At 43.6% G+C, this 16,802-nt stretch overlaps 1 protein-coding gene across 6 annotated transcripts in view; it reads right to left on the bottom strand.

Moving 5' to 3' along the window:
• The window catches only part of LOC111864329, a 92,901-nt gene that overhangs the window by 60,793 nt on the left and 15,306 nt on the right, over window positions 1–16,802 (bottom strand). The window contains exon 1 of one of the 6 annotated variants that reach the window (XM_023851509.2): window positions 5,929–6,372. The exons of the other annotated variants lie outside the window; for them this stretch is intronic. The gene's annotated coding sequence lies outside the window, so the exon portion shown is untranslated. Of the gene's footprint in view, window positions 1–5,928; window positions 6,373–16,802 lie in introns of those variants that run through there. 6 annotated transcript variants of the gene reach the window in all.

The following is a 16,802-nucleotide window of genomic DNA, read 5'->3' as shown; positions in this document are numbered from 1 at the left end:
ATTTTTCAGTGGGAAACCAGGAAACTACTATTGCAGTTCCTCATACACACAATTACATAATCAACTGATTCCTAAAACACAGCCACCGTCCACCCTACGTGTACCTTCTGGACGGCTGTTGTAAACTAGTACTGATGAAAGCGTCACGTGATGTCTGTAGCAAAAGTAGAGAGCGTCAGGCCTGCTGGTATGTGGCTCTGTGATAATAATGGTCACGCCTTCTGCAGACTTGGCTTATCATCACATTCAGAACGAGGAAATTTCCTTAATAAACACAGCACAAAGCAACGCTCTCACGCGGGAGCACCAAACCGACGAAGCTGACATAGGCTACAAGGCCGACAGAGGACTACACGAAAATACGAACCACTCGATAACTGAAACAGTTGAATATCGCACATGTGCAAACGGTCATAAATACAGCACATCCTAAACATAAATGTAACATGCATATGGAAGCATAATTTTAAACATAACCTGCCATCTTGCACTACAGCCTGTCCCCAAACAGCGTGTTTTGCCTTTGAAGTAGGGACTGTCAACAGTGTGAGCTGGGGCATATGGGCGCAGGCACAACAGCCTCTCAACTGCTCTCCAGTGAAGGCAAAGCGCTTGGTAACTTCCTCTCCACGGCGCGACTCTGCATCTGGCGCCGAGTGCTTCTGAATGTTTAGGTTAAACCAAGATTTCACACTAACTGAGTGTCGATGTAATTTGCTGTAAGAGACGTTTTCTGGGAACTGCAGAATTCTCTGCGAGATTAAGCATGGCAGTACACTGTTCGTGAACTATTTTAATTCGCATCTATTTTCTGCAGATTCCTACGGCGCCGTCTATAAATTACTAGTATAAGATTCTCATACTCGTCCATCATCCATACATGTTCGGCGACCCATGTCTTAAGCGGCTTACTACTGTGTACATCGTATGCGGCAGCCATGTTCTACCATTTCAAGTACCAATGATGAGTTTAATCTGGGGGAAATCTAGCAGGATAAGGGATTGGTTCTTCGCTAAGATCTCTACTTAGACAACACAGGAAACAAGTCCCCCGGGAAGGACTTTAAGCCGTGGTTCCCGTGTCGTAGATTTACGGCACGTAAAAGATCCTGATGTCTCTAGGAGACCTCTGAGCAAAATTAGGCAACAAGTTTCCCGCCCAAGTAATTTCCAATGCCTCTGGTAGATGGGGGAAATATCAGGTACCGAGGGCCGACCTCGTTGGCTGAACGGGGCTGATAGGACGCACCAGTACCGGTAGGGTATGGCGACAGTAGAAATTAAAGGGGGACGCACAATGGACCAATAACTGGTCTAAGTGCATGGGGAAACCCACCCCGTCTAATAATTATAATAATAATAATAGACAACACAGAAAAGGAGGACATGTGGAGGATCCTGTGTCCGCAGCGAAATTCGACCCCCCATAAAACTGTTCTAGTGGTCCAGCTCTTTGTAGCTACTGTGAGTGGCACATCCAGCTGACTGTCCATCATAGTGTTCTGGCGATTCTTCGGAAACTTGTTCTGGACTAGCCACGTTTTCAGCCCGTCACCTGGTTCAATCACAGAGAATAGTGCTAGACTGCACAAGGCTATGAATAGCCCATCATTGAAGACCAGCATAACGCGACACCTTGAAATCCTTGCCATCAATAATTCAAACATGGCGATCGAGCGAACTTGTGAGGCACAAAATACAGAAACGCTGATTTGAAATTCCGTATGGTGTGACGGGTTGAAAGGTGCACAGTTTTAACTGCACTTCTGTTACGAAACCTGAAAGTAATATTTCTACCATAAGAAAAATTTTGGTTTGTTGACGAAGGCTGATGAAAAAACTGTATTTCAATAGTAAGCGGATACAAATATAACAAATGTATAACTTTCAAATGAATCATGCCAATCGTGAATGGTTCTAGTTCTTGTCTTACGTAAGGAAAACATGCCCCCCCCTCTCAATGTTCAATTCTTACTGATGACGTGTAAGAGTAAATAAACTATTCCTTTCAAGCAACCGTGACCCACTAAAATAATGCATACATTTAAGCCACTAAATACCTTTACAGCCCCGGTACAGCCACAATAACCCAAAAAATGTTCCCGTACAGTCACGAAAATTTTCGCGAAATTTATCGCTGGCTACAGCTACATTTTTCAAAAGCATCTATCATTAAATTTGACTTGCAGAATTCATTGGATGCAGCTATATTTTTAAAAAATCTTGAGGACTGTACAACCGAAGATGGCGTTGTGACCCACAATTTGACAAACAATTACGCAACTTTCTTGTGTAGGCCACCTGCAACATAATCCTTAATTACATCACTGCATTAACCTGACACATCGACAATTTTCTATGACAGCTCTCATGGACTTAGCCTGGTCTCAGGTGTTTATAACCTTTGTGTTTTGGGACGTCGGTTGTGCAGTGATTGAGGCTAGCTCTTTCTAATGGACCCAACAGAATAGGTTTTTTTTTCTTAGTTATCTTAAAATCAGGATGATGGATAAAGACCGAAAACCCAATATCTTTATGTGTTATACACCATCGTCAGAATCCTATAGTAACTACAAGATAAACCCACTTCAGTTCTTTCAAAATATGGAAAGTGGGCTAACAAGAATTAGTCAGTTACTTTACGACTGGCGGTTTGCCGCCAATCAGTTTGTCTTGGCGCCAAGCCCCCTGAGGCTCACGTCCAGAAATATGTTTCAACTGAACTCTTACGGACACAGTCCTTATGTAACATCCCCCCTGACAAGAGGATGGGTTTAATCGCCTACTTTCCTTTACTATGTATAACACGGACCGCATAGAAAACGACGCCTCCAACAATTCTTCGTTGCCATGGGAACGTCTTTATCGAGTTATCTAGCAACGATAAGGGGATATACGTACAAACCCAGATTCTCCTTTGATATGACATGGACCGCATAGAAAATATCACGTCCAACAGTTCTTCTGTTGTTGGATGCAGTCGTTGCTGCGGGAACCTGTTCACCGATCCGTTTGCTATCAACGAAAAGAGGGATACACTTTACCGAACTTCTGCCTGGCAACGACAGAGGGATACACATACAGACCGTAAGGAAGGTTTTAAGAAGTACGCCATTGAGATAGGCTCAGGTGAGCAGCCTCCGTAGTCTAGGGGTAACGTTCCCACCTCATGACTCAAGGTCGTGGAATTTTTAAGGGCGGAAAAATTCAGGGAACAAGTCCTCCGGGAGGGACTTCAAGCCGTGGGTCCCGTGTCGTAGATTTACGGCACGTAAAAGATCATGTCTCTGGGAGACCTCTGAGCAAAATTAGGCAATAATTTCCCGCCCAAGTAGTTTCCAGTGCCTCTGGTAGATGGGGGAAATATCAGGTACCGACGGCCGACCTCGTTGGCTGAACGGGCTGATAGCACGCACCAGTACCGGTAGGGTAAGGCGACAGTAGAAATTAAAGGGGGACGCACAATGGACCAATAACTGGTCTAAGTGCATGGGGAAACCCATCCCCTCTAATAATAATAATAATAGGCTCTGGTGCCATGGTAGACATACCAAGTTTCATGAAGATTGGTTCAAGCACAGACATCATGGTGATTTCATAAGCCTCCTCTTATTTTTCTTTCAAAATAAGGAAATACAATATCAGTATTGTCCACATGACATTCAGTATAGCTACTTAGTGTATTATAAAACGGTTTCGCATGAATGAGAAATGACGCCAGGAGCACGTATATGAAGCACGTCGGATGCTATAAATATCTTCAGTCCAGCTTGTCTAATGCGAATATTATGCTCATGCAAGCGGAAATAAAAAAAATATATATACTATTTATGTAACTGGGGAAAAAGCGATTTACACCCGTGAACACTTCACGAGGCCTACAGCCATGCAATAGAGACTAGATCTGCAAAGTACCGACAGCCCATTCAGTGGGTTTAGGAAGTGAAACAGGAGTTATGACAAAATAACAATACTTGCATACAAGAGTTATTTTACATTACTGGGTACACAGTATGAGACAGACCAAAAATAAGGTGAGACGGGGGAAGAAGGCTGCAAACAAAAAACATGGTTTACGAAATAACATTTATCACTTACTGGGAACCAACCTGCAGACAGCATGCAAGAAAATAAACACTACATCATACACAAACTAACAACTCCCAGGCACAAATGCGAGTGCCTATGGCCACTGCCTTCCAGCTGCTGCATTACCGAATTCGGCATCTCTCAACGTTAAGTGTAATGGAATATAATGCAATGGGATGCAATTTAACTACAATAAGTGCTATGAACGCGATATCCATAACATTCCAGACTCTGAATGTTTCCAATGCCATTTGTTATCGTGCCCAGATGTTACCGCTCTCGTGCAAGACTGGCAAGTAACGCGTCCCGAGGCTTTAAGCCGAACTTTCAAGTACACCCGTCCAGTCAAGGTCATCTCACCGTTACAATTAAATTATATGTATACACAGAGACAGACATTGATCTGCAACAGGAACTGCTGAAACCACTATTAAGGTGTGGACTGTTATCCTACCCCAATTGACATCACTTGCTATACGCCTTGGGGTCGCAGTCCAGATTACATCAACCACGCTGGAAACCAATTCCCGCTTAAAGGGGCAGTCTGTACTGGATGGAGGGCCCTTCGAGGAGGACGTTCAGGGTTCGTCATATTGTTACCGGTAGCGATTCCGTTCTCCGGTGGCTGAGGTTCTAGGGAATAAATTTGTAACACTGGGGGATCCGCTGGTGCCTATATTTATTTACACTGTCTACATACTCCTTTTGGGGTGAACTAGGTTACATAATTTCATATTTATCCAGCCTCACGTCGGTACCCTACAAGCATCTCTCTAACCGTCAGCAATAAAACGTGGATTCACTTACTCTGGTTGCAGAGGAGTGCGAAGAAGTGGTACAGTCTGTACCCCATAACCCTTTTGGTGAGGGTTTCCGTCTGCGGTGCGAGAGTTACGGCGTCGGTAGGCTATTCGGCATAGCCTACCCTAGCAACTGATAAATGTTTGACAATCGACTATCCATAGTCACGGACCTAAGGGTTATACTGTAACGAAACATTTCTACCTGTCAGCACTATCTTCATAGCCTCAATAAACTGTAATTACTATACCTGTCGTAACTGGTGGTTCAGCCTTTCCAAGCCAGACTTGCCACACGTTGGGCAAGCTGTCTGTTTACCTACTTGGAGCCCAGGAATTTCAAATCTCCCTTCGTTAGGTCATAAGGGCATAAGGTAGTACCACGTAAATGGAAGCACCGAAACATGAAACTGCGTAGACTTGGACAGAACTGGATGGTCACGAACACTCAGCTTCACACACTGAATATACTTCCCACTGAAAACAGCCCGCGTGCTCGCTGAAGAGAAGGCTGGACTGACCTGAGAGCGGATGTGGCTGTAGTAACGGAAAGAAAAATTCCACATCTACCGGGACTCGAACTCCGGAAAAAGTCCATAGTGAGTCACTTTACTAGTAACGGCTATCTCGCCTTCCCTTATTCTCCTAGTAGTATTTTTTTATTGCTAGTAGGGTGGGGCTAAGTCCCTTGTACTGCGGCCACGTCTGGCCTATTGTACCAGCCCCAGATGATAGGTGAGGGTGATTGTGGAGCAATTAGTGGAATGAAGATTGGCAGGGGAAACCGAAGTACTGGGAGAAAACCTGCCACAGCGCCACTTTGTCCACTACAAAGCCCACTTGACCAAACCCGGGATCGAACCCGGGCCGCCGCGGTGGGAAACCAGCGACTAACCGCTTGAGCTATGGCGCGGCCATGTCATTGGGTAACATCTCATAGGAGGGGAGGCTGTAATAAAGGGAAGGTTCGTTGAAGTTTTTTTCCGTGCTGTGTGTACCACGTCAAAACATCTGAGTGTTTCATAGAATCGCCACTTACGGTTTGGTATACTGGTGAAGTTTAAAAATCTATAGATCTTCAATGCCTGAAAGTTCATCAGTAGCGTCTTGTCCATTTTCGATAGATTCGTCACGGGTACCACTGTCGTAACCTCGTAACTGAATTACTACTTGCTCTAGGGTCGACGAATATTTCATTTTCAAATTACGCCATTTCAAAACTATTAAGTTGTTGACAAATAGGACGTAAATTCATTCCCAAAAAACCACACAGACACTGGAGGCCCACACAACCAAACCACACACAGCTACACTTCGGGCCAGAACAAACTACACATAGCGATACTGCAGCCCCAATCAAACCACCACAGCGACACTGCAGGCCCACACAAACCACACACTGCAACATTGCAGGCCCCCACAAACCACCACAGCGACACTGCAGGTCCACACAAACCACCACAGACACTGTAGGCCCACAGAAACCACACACTGCAACACTGCAGGCCCACACAAACCACACACTGCAACATTGCAGGCCCGCACAAACCACCACAGCGACACTGCAGGCCCGAACCACACACTGCAACACTGCAGGCCCGAACCAACAAGGCGCACACAGTAACACAGGAAGCCTAACCGAAGACAGCACGTACGGCTTGAATCCCGAAACTGAATTTAATATTTTGGTGTCAGATCTGCACAAGCTCATAAGCTACAAGACGGGCGTTTACAGATTAGCAAACCGTGTGCGAAGAGCAGCAGTCACTGCTCTTGGAAATCACATCTTTGCTTCTTCCATCCTTTTTCTCTCAACCGAAGGGAAGTATTGCAGCTACACATTGCAGTACACAAAGAGGCAGCCATGCCGTAATTCCTTTTTTGAATTGCAACATTTCCCTTCCCTAACAGCCAGCAGCATGTGCCGCTCCAGTGCGTTCGGGAAATCTCAGATTCCAATTTTGGCCCGGTTCCCAACTTTTCTGTCTCTTCAGGCGATATGGTACAAGTAAGTAGGTCAAGACAGTCTTCTTCCAGATCCTTACCCTTAATGATGGACTTGCCTTAACAATTGCCGCTATATATCATTTTCAGTTGAAACAACACTGTCAAATAAAATAAGAATAAAGACTCACGGCACTCTCCCAAGCAATGTTTGTCTCCTGCCTCTCCCTAATCCAAGCACAAACATCGCAAATTTACGTAATATGTTGTTAGACCTTGACATGAAGACATGATCTGTAGTTCGTCTACCCTATTCAGCTCATAGGCCCTCGTTAGGGTCAGCTCAATGTGTCAGCTACACGCATACAAGGAGTTCGTTTCTGTAGTTGGCACTGATAGCCTTGCGACTGAACAAGAGACGGTCCAATATGCGAATCGGAAAACGAGAACCCAACAGCACACTTATCTGGAACACAAACCAGAACAGACACGTTTCCAGAGAAAGCCTACACGTGCATTTGAAACGCCTTGTTCATGATATAGATAATCCTCTGCACAACAGCACTGTTTGGAACAGGTGGAATTTGTGTCTAGGACATGGTTCGGAACGTGTATGCCGCTTAGTGGCCAAGTTTTTAGTTACGATTATTATATCATGTACTTATCGCAACTGTAAATGAAAACCGGATCTGAAGATAGCACCCATGCCGAAACATGTCGTCCTAGACAGCAAACCCAACCTCCTGGAAATATTGCTGCCGTGTTGAGAGGAAGAACAGGCTGCAACAAAATATTAGCCTTCTTTATGATTTTGCATAGCTGGGTGGTTGCACAGTACAGATGTTACACTACACGGAGCGAGACAATATGTTTTCCTTGAATGTTTCAACCGTTCACAGGATCTGAACCACCTTGCGGCATCTCAACTGGAGTTGCCAAGAAAGCGATCAGGGACTGGACTAACAGAAATCACAAGAAGCACTGGGAATCCACAACTGAACTCAAACAGGCAAAAGGATTTACATCAGGACCCTCTGCCAGAAGAACGAAGGACCTGTTGAAATTAAACAGAGATCAATTAATATGGGTGGTAGGATTACTTACTGGACACTGCCACCTAAAAGGACACCTTTTCAAACTAGGACTGACAGACGACCCAACCTGCGAAAGGTGCCTACAAGAAGATGAATCAGCCACACACATCTTATGTGACTATGAGGCCATAGCTTATCTAAGATATCGCCACCTGGGCCAGTTCTTCATGGAACCAAGTGACTTTTATGACGCCCCCGTAAACAAAGTCCTGCATTTCATTCAAAGTGTAGGATTAATAAACGGTTAATCCAAAGGGGAAGCACAATAGACCATTGAAGGTCGTAGTGCTAGGGGCAGTTTTTATGGCTCACCCCTCATACTCATACTCATACTACTCCCGTTGCACGAAGACATTTCTGGTGGACCCCTATAAGATTTTAAACAACAGATATTTCGCTTTGAGAACATCAATTAAATTATATTTGGCCTTCCTGTAAAATAATGATTACCTACCATCTTATAAATGTAATTCGCTATGCAGATTTCATTACAGACCCCAATACCGAATTTGTCGTAATACTCTTCAGAACTTTCTATAACCTACGAAACATGCCGACTTAAGAAAGGACAGACAAGACCACGATCAGCTTCTATGAATTGATTATAAGTAACTTCGGACAAAGAACCAATAAAAAAAGGCGTGACATAATACGTAGACATTAATATGAACTGTAATTATTATTTGAAACATCTGTCGATACGGTGAATAGTGAAATACGAGGGCCGACTGATTCCTTTCGAACTGATTCAAATAGGCTACTATGATTACACATAACCACTGCCCATCGCAGATACTACTAATAAGAGAAACATGAAATATTTTGTAACAGGTCTATGACATGATAATATCGTGTCTAATCGAACAAGCAGACTGGCATAAACAGTCCTTCACCGAGCTCATTTATAAACTGCGGTGCCTCTCCGTCCGATGGACTGAACATTCCTTCACTCTGAATAAAAGTGCGACAGTTCGCGCCTGGAAGGTCCTTAGGTTCATTAAACACACATGTTAACTGATGGTGCCTAAGTCCACAACCGTCTCGTAATTGCATAGTCATAAAAAAATAATAATCATATTGTTTATCACCACAGTTCACTCAATTACAACACTCGTTCTTGAAATCAATTTAAATTCATCATTGTCCTGACATGTTTAAGGAGCCGGGACAGCGTAGTCGGTATAGCGACTGGCTACGGGCAGGACTGAGGGGTCTGTGTATACGGGAATTTGCCTAGAGAGGTCAAGGAAAACTACTAAATACATGAATTAAGATAGCAGATATCCTGATCGAGATTCGAACGAAACACCTCCCGAGTACAAGTCTCAAGAGTTGCCGCCACACGTCTCTGTTCGGTGTGCCGTCGTTTTAGCTTGTTCGACTCCTGCAGCAGGGACCGTCTACAGCGCCCGCGAAGCTATCGCAATTACTCCTCCTATCCGGGGAACAGAAGTGCACAGTAGGTCTGTTTTTGGTGACGCTGTCGGTGCGGTGAGCCCATACAGCTCATGGTCACTTGTTACTTACGAAATGGCCGCATTTAGGCCTAACTATTGCAGCCGACCGCCGACGTACAGTTGCCACGACTGTCGCTCGAGCTTGAGTTCTTTCTCTCAGGGATACGGGTGCTTTGGAGAAGGGAATGGAACACACTTCGGGGTAAATAAATCCGGGATCTCCAGAACACACCGTGGATGGCAGTTTTAATTTAGAATTTCATTAATGATGAATATGTACATTATTCTCCTAGGTAGCCGCTCCGTCCGCCGACTAGCTACTACTACTCTTAAAACACTTCCCTCCTCTCTATCTATCTTCCAACTACTGTCCTCCTTCGCCCCCTATAACCGACACCCATCTTTACAAGTCCCCCCAGTTGGCATCAGAAAAACAAGAAAATAAAAAGGGAAAACCAAGGGTCGAGCCCAACATCTGGCCTACATTCGTATTTTTCGAGATGCCCATAAACCTCTGTAGGTCTTCAAGTAATCCAAGGCCCCTCCTGGCTGGTCTCGTACACGGCCAGTTCATGGGTTTATGATATACTGGGAGTAAACAGGCGGCGTTAGGGACAATAGCGGCACCCTTAGCCTAAGGAGGACAATAGCTGAATTACAACTAGGTGACCCGGGATGGTATCTCGCCGATGGAGCGTCTCTCACGGTATTAAACAATGCATAAATAGTTCATACTCTTAATTATATCATTTTGACGAGGGAAGTACGGTTACACTATTTTGTAAGTATTCAAAGCTCTAACAGCCACAGCACTCAAAAAAAATATACAGACCATTTCCTGTTGCTCCCACTTGGAGCACATGGCATGCGTTTCTCTTAATCATCGTCGGTAGGACTCCTTAGATCAGCCCGACGTAAGGCCACTACCTACACGGGACAACACAGACAGAACAAACACAGAAAGACATTCATGCCTTGAGCGTGATTCGAACCCACGATTCCAGTGATCGAGCGCGGCCACTGTGATCGGCAAATATACGGACTGGATTAATGTTATTATTTAGGCGATATTAATTAGGGAATTTTAGTTTGTAATTTCGAAACTCAAGCCGACTTATCGATCCGCCTCGACTCAATAATTTTAACGTGAGTTTAGTACCTGTAGCAACAAGCGCCGTCCTTCTGCGGGTGGAATTGACTAGCGTACACCGGATAACAGTATATTGTTCTTTCCGAATTATCATAATTCATTGGCATTGGTATTCATTTATTACAGATACAAATAGAAAGTTCCAAGGCTAATCAACAGTACTGAAATCACAAGGCATGATGTAAGCTTCGCTTTTATTAGTCAGATAATTAACAGTAGAGATACTGCAATTTACATAGGCAACATGTTAATCGCTGTATTTCGTTAAATGTATGTCACATCAAAAAACTTTTCGTGTATTGATAGGTGTGCGAAATATATTCTAAGTCAATCAAGTATACCAGTTTCAGATGTATAAGTAAGTCTCTTTAAAAGATTCTAAAGGGTTCTGACGATGGTGTATAACATACAGAATTACTGTTTTTTTTTTTTTTACTTTTCCATCGTCCGGTATTCTAGAAAACACAAAATAAGATGTTTCGGAAACCGTACCGGTTTCCGTTCTCAGGTGAGAGCAGGGGAAGGCACATATTCAGTTGGGCCCCTTAGAAAGAGTTAATCTCGATCATTGGACGCCGTGTCTCCCATTTTCTAGAATACCGGACGATGGAAAAAGTCCATAAACCCAGCAATTCTGTCTTTTTAAAGGAATCACATTTTTCATACCCGGGGTCATACTCCAACATTTACTACAGGCCTGCACAGCTAAATACATACCTGCATTTACATGAAAGCATGCCCTCTGGCGCCTTCATCACTCAAGTCACTGCACGTGGCCGTGGTACACAAAACGTGTGCTATTCTCTCTCCTGTACACCTCCTGAACAGGTCACACTAACCCACGAAAGTTGGGGATTACTTTGCCTCCGTGCTAAAAGGAGATACCATGTCTGTAGGCATAATTTTCAAAACAAAAAGCATTTGGCTAAAATGTCCTACTGGGCGGCTCAGAGTCGTGATCTAACTGGTAACAAGTCTAACTCGTGTTCCGAAGATAAAGAGCTCAGTTCTCCATATTTCCTGACAGTTAAAAAGGTAAAGTTGTTCCCGTGCTTAACTAATTAAGCACTATGCCATGAAGGCGTATGAGGGAGTAGATGTACATATCCACATTTTCTTGACCTCGGCACTAGATGGAGGTGATGTTTCCTGAGAGTTATTATCCTTAATTTCCTACTGTCCCTACAGAGAATGTTGGGGTAGTAGAGACATATGCTTCCATCCGCATTTACCCTAATTAAATCAACCACAGCCCTCCCCCGATCTTCAAGCTATATAACCTATAAAAACGAGACAGCATGTTAAATAAACTGACATTCTATACGCTGCATCGTTCAACCGCAACCTTCACTCTGCATCATGGTTCACAAGAGCGTTCAGCAGAATGAATTACAAATGAAATTATTCAGACTACTAACTCTCCCCGCAGAATAAAAAGCACCGACACCACACCCATCTATCTGCTGAAGCTAGATTCACGCTACCTACTCAAACTGGCCTATTAATGAATAAGCAATATATATATATATATATATATACAGGGTGATTCACGAAGTTTTACCCCGGCTTATGGTACATATTCCTGGGGTTATTTCCTGCAAAGTTTCCTTATAAACTTGTGGTCGATTTTCAATAGTTACGGAGTAACAATAGATTTTCGAAACGCATCAGTGTGAATGCAGCGCTATGCTTCAGCGTGGGCGACCATACGTTCCAGTCAGCTATGTCAGCAGATAAGGTAGACCGGTTTGAATGTTGCGCGTAGGTAGATAGGCAGAGCGGTTCATACGCGTGCGACGCATTGTGTTGACATGCAGGGAGACATTTTTGAAAATCTTATGTAAATCCAGTCGTCTTCTAAAGCACTACAGCTTAAAGGAAACAGATTGATAGAAGGGTGTGATATGCAACCATTCGTATGTTTACAGAATGGGATACTGAAAAAATGTAATTTTGTAACACAAAATCGATGAAAAATGTTGCACAATGCAAAATTAAGAAATTGGAAAACAAAATTTGGTTTTAGAATGCTTCTTTCCTAAAACATTAACGATTTTAAAAGTGATTGTATGGTATTTCTAATTTGTTTTGACTGACATTCAAAGAAAAAAAGATTTTTCGGCAGTTTTCAAATTACTGTATCTCTTTAATTATGAGTTGGATACCATTAGTATATTAACATTTTTTGTTCCAAATTGCCTCAGAAATGCCCTCCCTAAGTGGGGGGCTAAAACTTCGTGAATCACTCTGTATATATGGCTGCAGTCCTTTGTTGGACTTCGGTAGCTTTATCAGTTTCTTAATCCTATACATAGTCGGTAGAAGTCCTTGGTCTGGGGATCAGCCCGTTGCACACAGAACAACGCAAACAGAATAAACTCACACAGGCATCAATGCCTTGAGTGTGTTCGAACTCACGATCCCAGCGTTCGAGCGAGCGAAGACAGCTACAAGAAAACTAAATACACATAAATTAAAGTGATAATTTTTTCCTTGGCATTTTCGGGGACAGCCATTCTAAAGTCACTGGTAGGAGCCGGAAAATCAAGCTGCCAATTAAATGGTACTTAATACATCCTATAGTCATATTTTTGCATGTTTTGCTAGCTTGGTTTTAAGTGCCTGGAAGTAGCGGCATCTCGTTAGCAAGCGTATAAAGCTCTGCTGAAATGTAATGATACTTAACTAAACTAACGAAGTTTCTGCCTTCAGCGCCTCGTACACAGCTTGCAGATTTCCAAGTATTCGCAGCTCTGCTCCTTTTTAATCAGTCTCAATCGGCTACGGCATAGCCCGTCACTAACCTATTGAGCTACTCCGGTTCCCCTGTTTTCGAATTGCATTAATTTATTCAACAAATCGGGGGGGGGGGGAATATTCCGGGCCAAAGGTCCTATTTCGGCGACGTTCCCGAAAATCGGGGAAGAATTGTCACTTCATGTTAATATACGCTTCAAAGACGCGTTATAACACATCGCTACATGGGAGGAACAAGAAATCTTATTTAACGCCGTCCAGATTCAATAAAAACTTGTGCTGTTTCCTTTAAATAGGTCGGTCGGTATAATGACTGGACTACAAGCTGACGACCGAGGAACAAAAGGTTGGATTCCTGGCAGGGACAAGAAATTTGTCTCTTCTGCATACCATCCAGTCCAGTTCTGGAGTCCACCCAGCCACCTATAAAATTGACACTGGAGACTGTTTACCCGTGGGTTAAGCGGCCGAGGCGTGAATTTAACCACTCACCTCCATCTAGTGCAGAGGTTAATAATGATGGAGATCTTTCTCCACTACTCCATATATCTTCGTGGTGTAGTTCTTAATTATTGGGATAAATCTATCTTTACTGTTTGCACTCAGGAGGGCACTGGCTGTTGACTTGTCAAATTCAGGAAGATGCCCTAACATCGCTTTTATTCAATTATCTCGAAAACTGTAAGACTTAAAGACAAATGATACTGGTCATAAAACGTTTCGTTTTTGTCTATAATGTCTGTTCGAACAATTTCTCTAACTGACAAATATACGGCAAGATATGTACATACAGGGTGATTCAGAAAGATGGACACAATTTCAATTGGCTATATTTCCTGAATTATATGTTGCATTTGAAGTCTGTAAATTACATTTGATTATACATACATGGAAATTTATAGATGTTCAATGTGCAGCCCTCCGGCTGCATGAATAACATCTAGACGGTAGCTGAATTCATCCTACACTCGATGACAAATATCTTGCGTCACTGAGTTCACCGCAGCTGTGATACAGTTTCTTAGGTCATTCAAATTTGTGGGAAGAGGTGGTACACACCACACAGTTGTTTGCGATAGTCCAAGTTCTCTACTAGCACTACGGGTTGACTTCATTGGGCTGCGCTCAAAGTTCACTCGAATGCACTCCACGTTCTCCTCCGATACACGCGATCGGCCCGGGCTTTTACCCTTACACAGAGAGCCAGTTTAACCAAATTGTTTATTCCAACGATAAATGCTCTTCCTCGTTGGAGGTTGGCTGTTAAACTTACGAAGAAATGCACGTTGCACCGCAGTCGCAGACTCACTTCTACTGAACTCACGAATGCAAAAAAATCTTGTGTTGCATAGTAGGCATCTCACTTACAACTGACGCAGTGATGGAGGGCCCTAGCGGTAGTACTAGAAACTTTACAACATCCTCTTTCAAATGTACTTTACAGAATTCAAATGCAACATACAGTTCAGGAAATATAGCCAATTGAAATTGTGTCCATCTTTCTGAATCACGCTGTAGAAGTATGCAGGTGTCCATGTGAAGTCATCCTTAAACATGTCCAATATAGATGGAAATTGAAAAAAAAACCTCCATAATTTTTTCGCAAAATTATCTAGTATGAAATTTCTTTCAAATGCTTCCGGTGCTTCTCGAAGTGCTATAACCGCACAGGCGGACGGACTGAACAAACCTAACGGCGCTTCATATAGTTACGAACGTGTCTAAAATGAGTACGTCAAAGAAGGAAAGATCTCAGATATATATAACGTATCTGAAGCTTTTCTTCCAGATTGTGTTGATAAATATGGCCGTGATTATTCAGAGAGTACAAAATAATCGGTAGGGCACGATCTCGCTTCCCTGGGGTCTGATGCCCAAACTTCACTGACTCGTACGTGACACTCTGTTCTGGCAACCACCTCTCTCAAACAGAATGTCATTGAAATGGGCTCCAGACTTCACACTGACTCGTACGTGACACTCTGTTCTGGCAACCACCTCTCTCAAACAGAATGTCATTGAAATGGGCTCCAGACTTCACACTGACTCGTACGTGACACTCTGTTCTGGCAACCACCTCTCTCAAACAGAATGTCATTGAAATGGGCTCCAGACTTCACACTGACTCGTACGTGACACTCTGTTCTGGCAACCACCTCTCTCAAACAGAATGCCACTGAATTGGGCTCCAGACTTCACTGACTCGTACGTGACACTCTGTTCTGGCAACCACCTCTCTCAAACAGAATGCCACTGAATTGGGCTCCAGACTTCACTGACTCGTACGTGACACTCTGTTCTGGCAACCACCTCTCTCAAACAGAATGCCACTGAATTGGGCTCCAGACTTCACTGACTCGTACGTGACACTCTGTTCTGGCAACCACCTCTCTCAAACAGAATGCCACTGAATTGGGCTCCAGACTTCACTGACTCGTACGTGACACTCTGTTCTGGCAACCAGCTCTCTCAAACAGAATGTCATTCAATTGGGCTCCAGACTTGAGAGACACTCAGCCGGGCCCACACAACTAACATAAATGAAGCGCGTCACTAGATGAAGGAATTAACAGTAACATGATTATCTGCTGAGCTACTTAACAAAGAGAAAAACACACAAGTAAACTGGGAGTGACGTGAGCATTCGTAAGCCGTTAATTACGTGTGATGAAATTAGTCATCATATCTCTGTTTGGTAAAGTAACATAATATTAAAGAGTTGTTTTCATTCTCATTATATTATCCTTCCGTCCTCGAGGGCTCCTGGTAATTGCATCATTAACAATGACTGCAAACAGGTACATCACTTCCGTCGCTTAACATATGCTGTATACCCCTTTCCCATATTTACTACTAGTATTATTTCCTGTGGCAGTCTTTTGTGGTCTAGTGGTTAGAGTTCCTGGCTAGAGATCCAAAGGTCCAGGGTTTGATTCCCGGCGCTACCAGATTTTCTGAGAAGAAGTGAGTCTGGAACAGGGTCCACTCAGCTTCGTGAAGATAATCGAGGAGTTACTTGAATGAAAAAGTAGCGGCTCTGGTCTAGAAAACAGAGATTAACGGCCGTGGAAATTCGTTTCGCTGACCACGCGACACCCTCTATCCGCAAAAGTTGGCACTAACTTCGCCGATAAGAGGCGGTCGCTTGGTCAGTATAGTTCGCTTGCAGACTAAAGCCACGAAGTTTTTTATTACCTCCTGTTAACATATCTGCCCATTTACCTTTCACTTTAAACAAATATTTCCCAATAATGCTAACTAAGGAATAATTTTAACTAACAAGCAGGAAGATCGCGGGATCGAATCCTGATGAGGTGGATCTTTTCAATTCATTTAATCCTTCCAGCCACACTATGGCCCTGGGGTCGACTAGGCCTCTAACAGAAATGAGTACCAGGAATATTCTTGGGGGTAAAGGGAGGCCGGAGAGTAAGGTTGACAACCTTACCGCCATCTATGACCCGACTGTCTAGAAAATGTGGGAACCTCAACATCTCACGACCCTATGGGC

The sequence above is a fragment of the Cryptotermes secundus genome, unplaced genomic scaffold (genome assembly GCF_002891405.2).
Source record: "Cryptotermes secundus unplaced genomic scaffold, Csec_1.0 scaffold216, whole genome shotgun sequence".
Taxonomy (NCBI): Eukaryota; Metazoa; Arthropoda; class Insecta; order Blattodea; family Kalotermitidae; genus Cryptotermes; species Cryptotermes secundus.
Note: the sequence above shows the minus strand (reverse complement) of the source record. Positions and strands in the feature narration are given on the sequence as shown.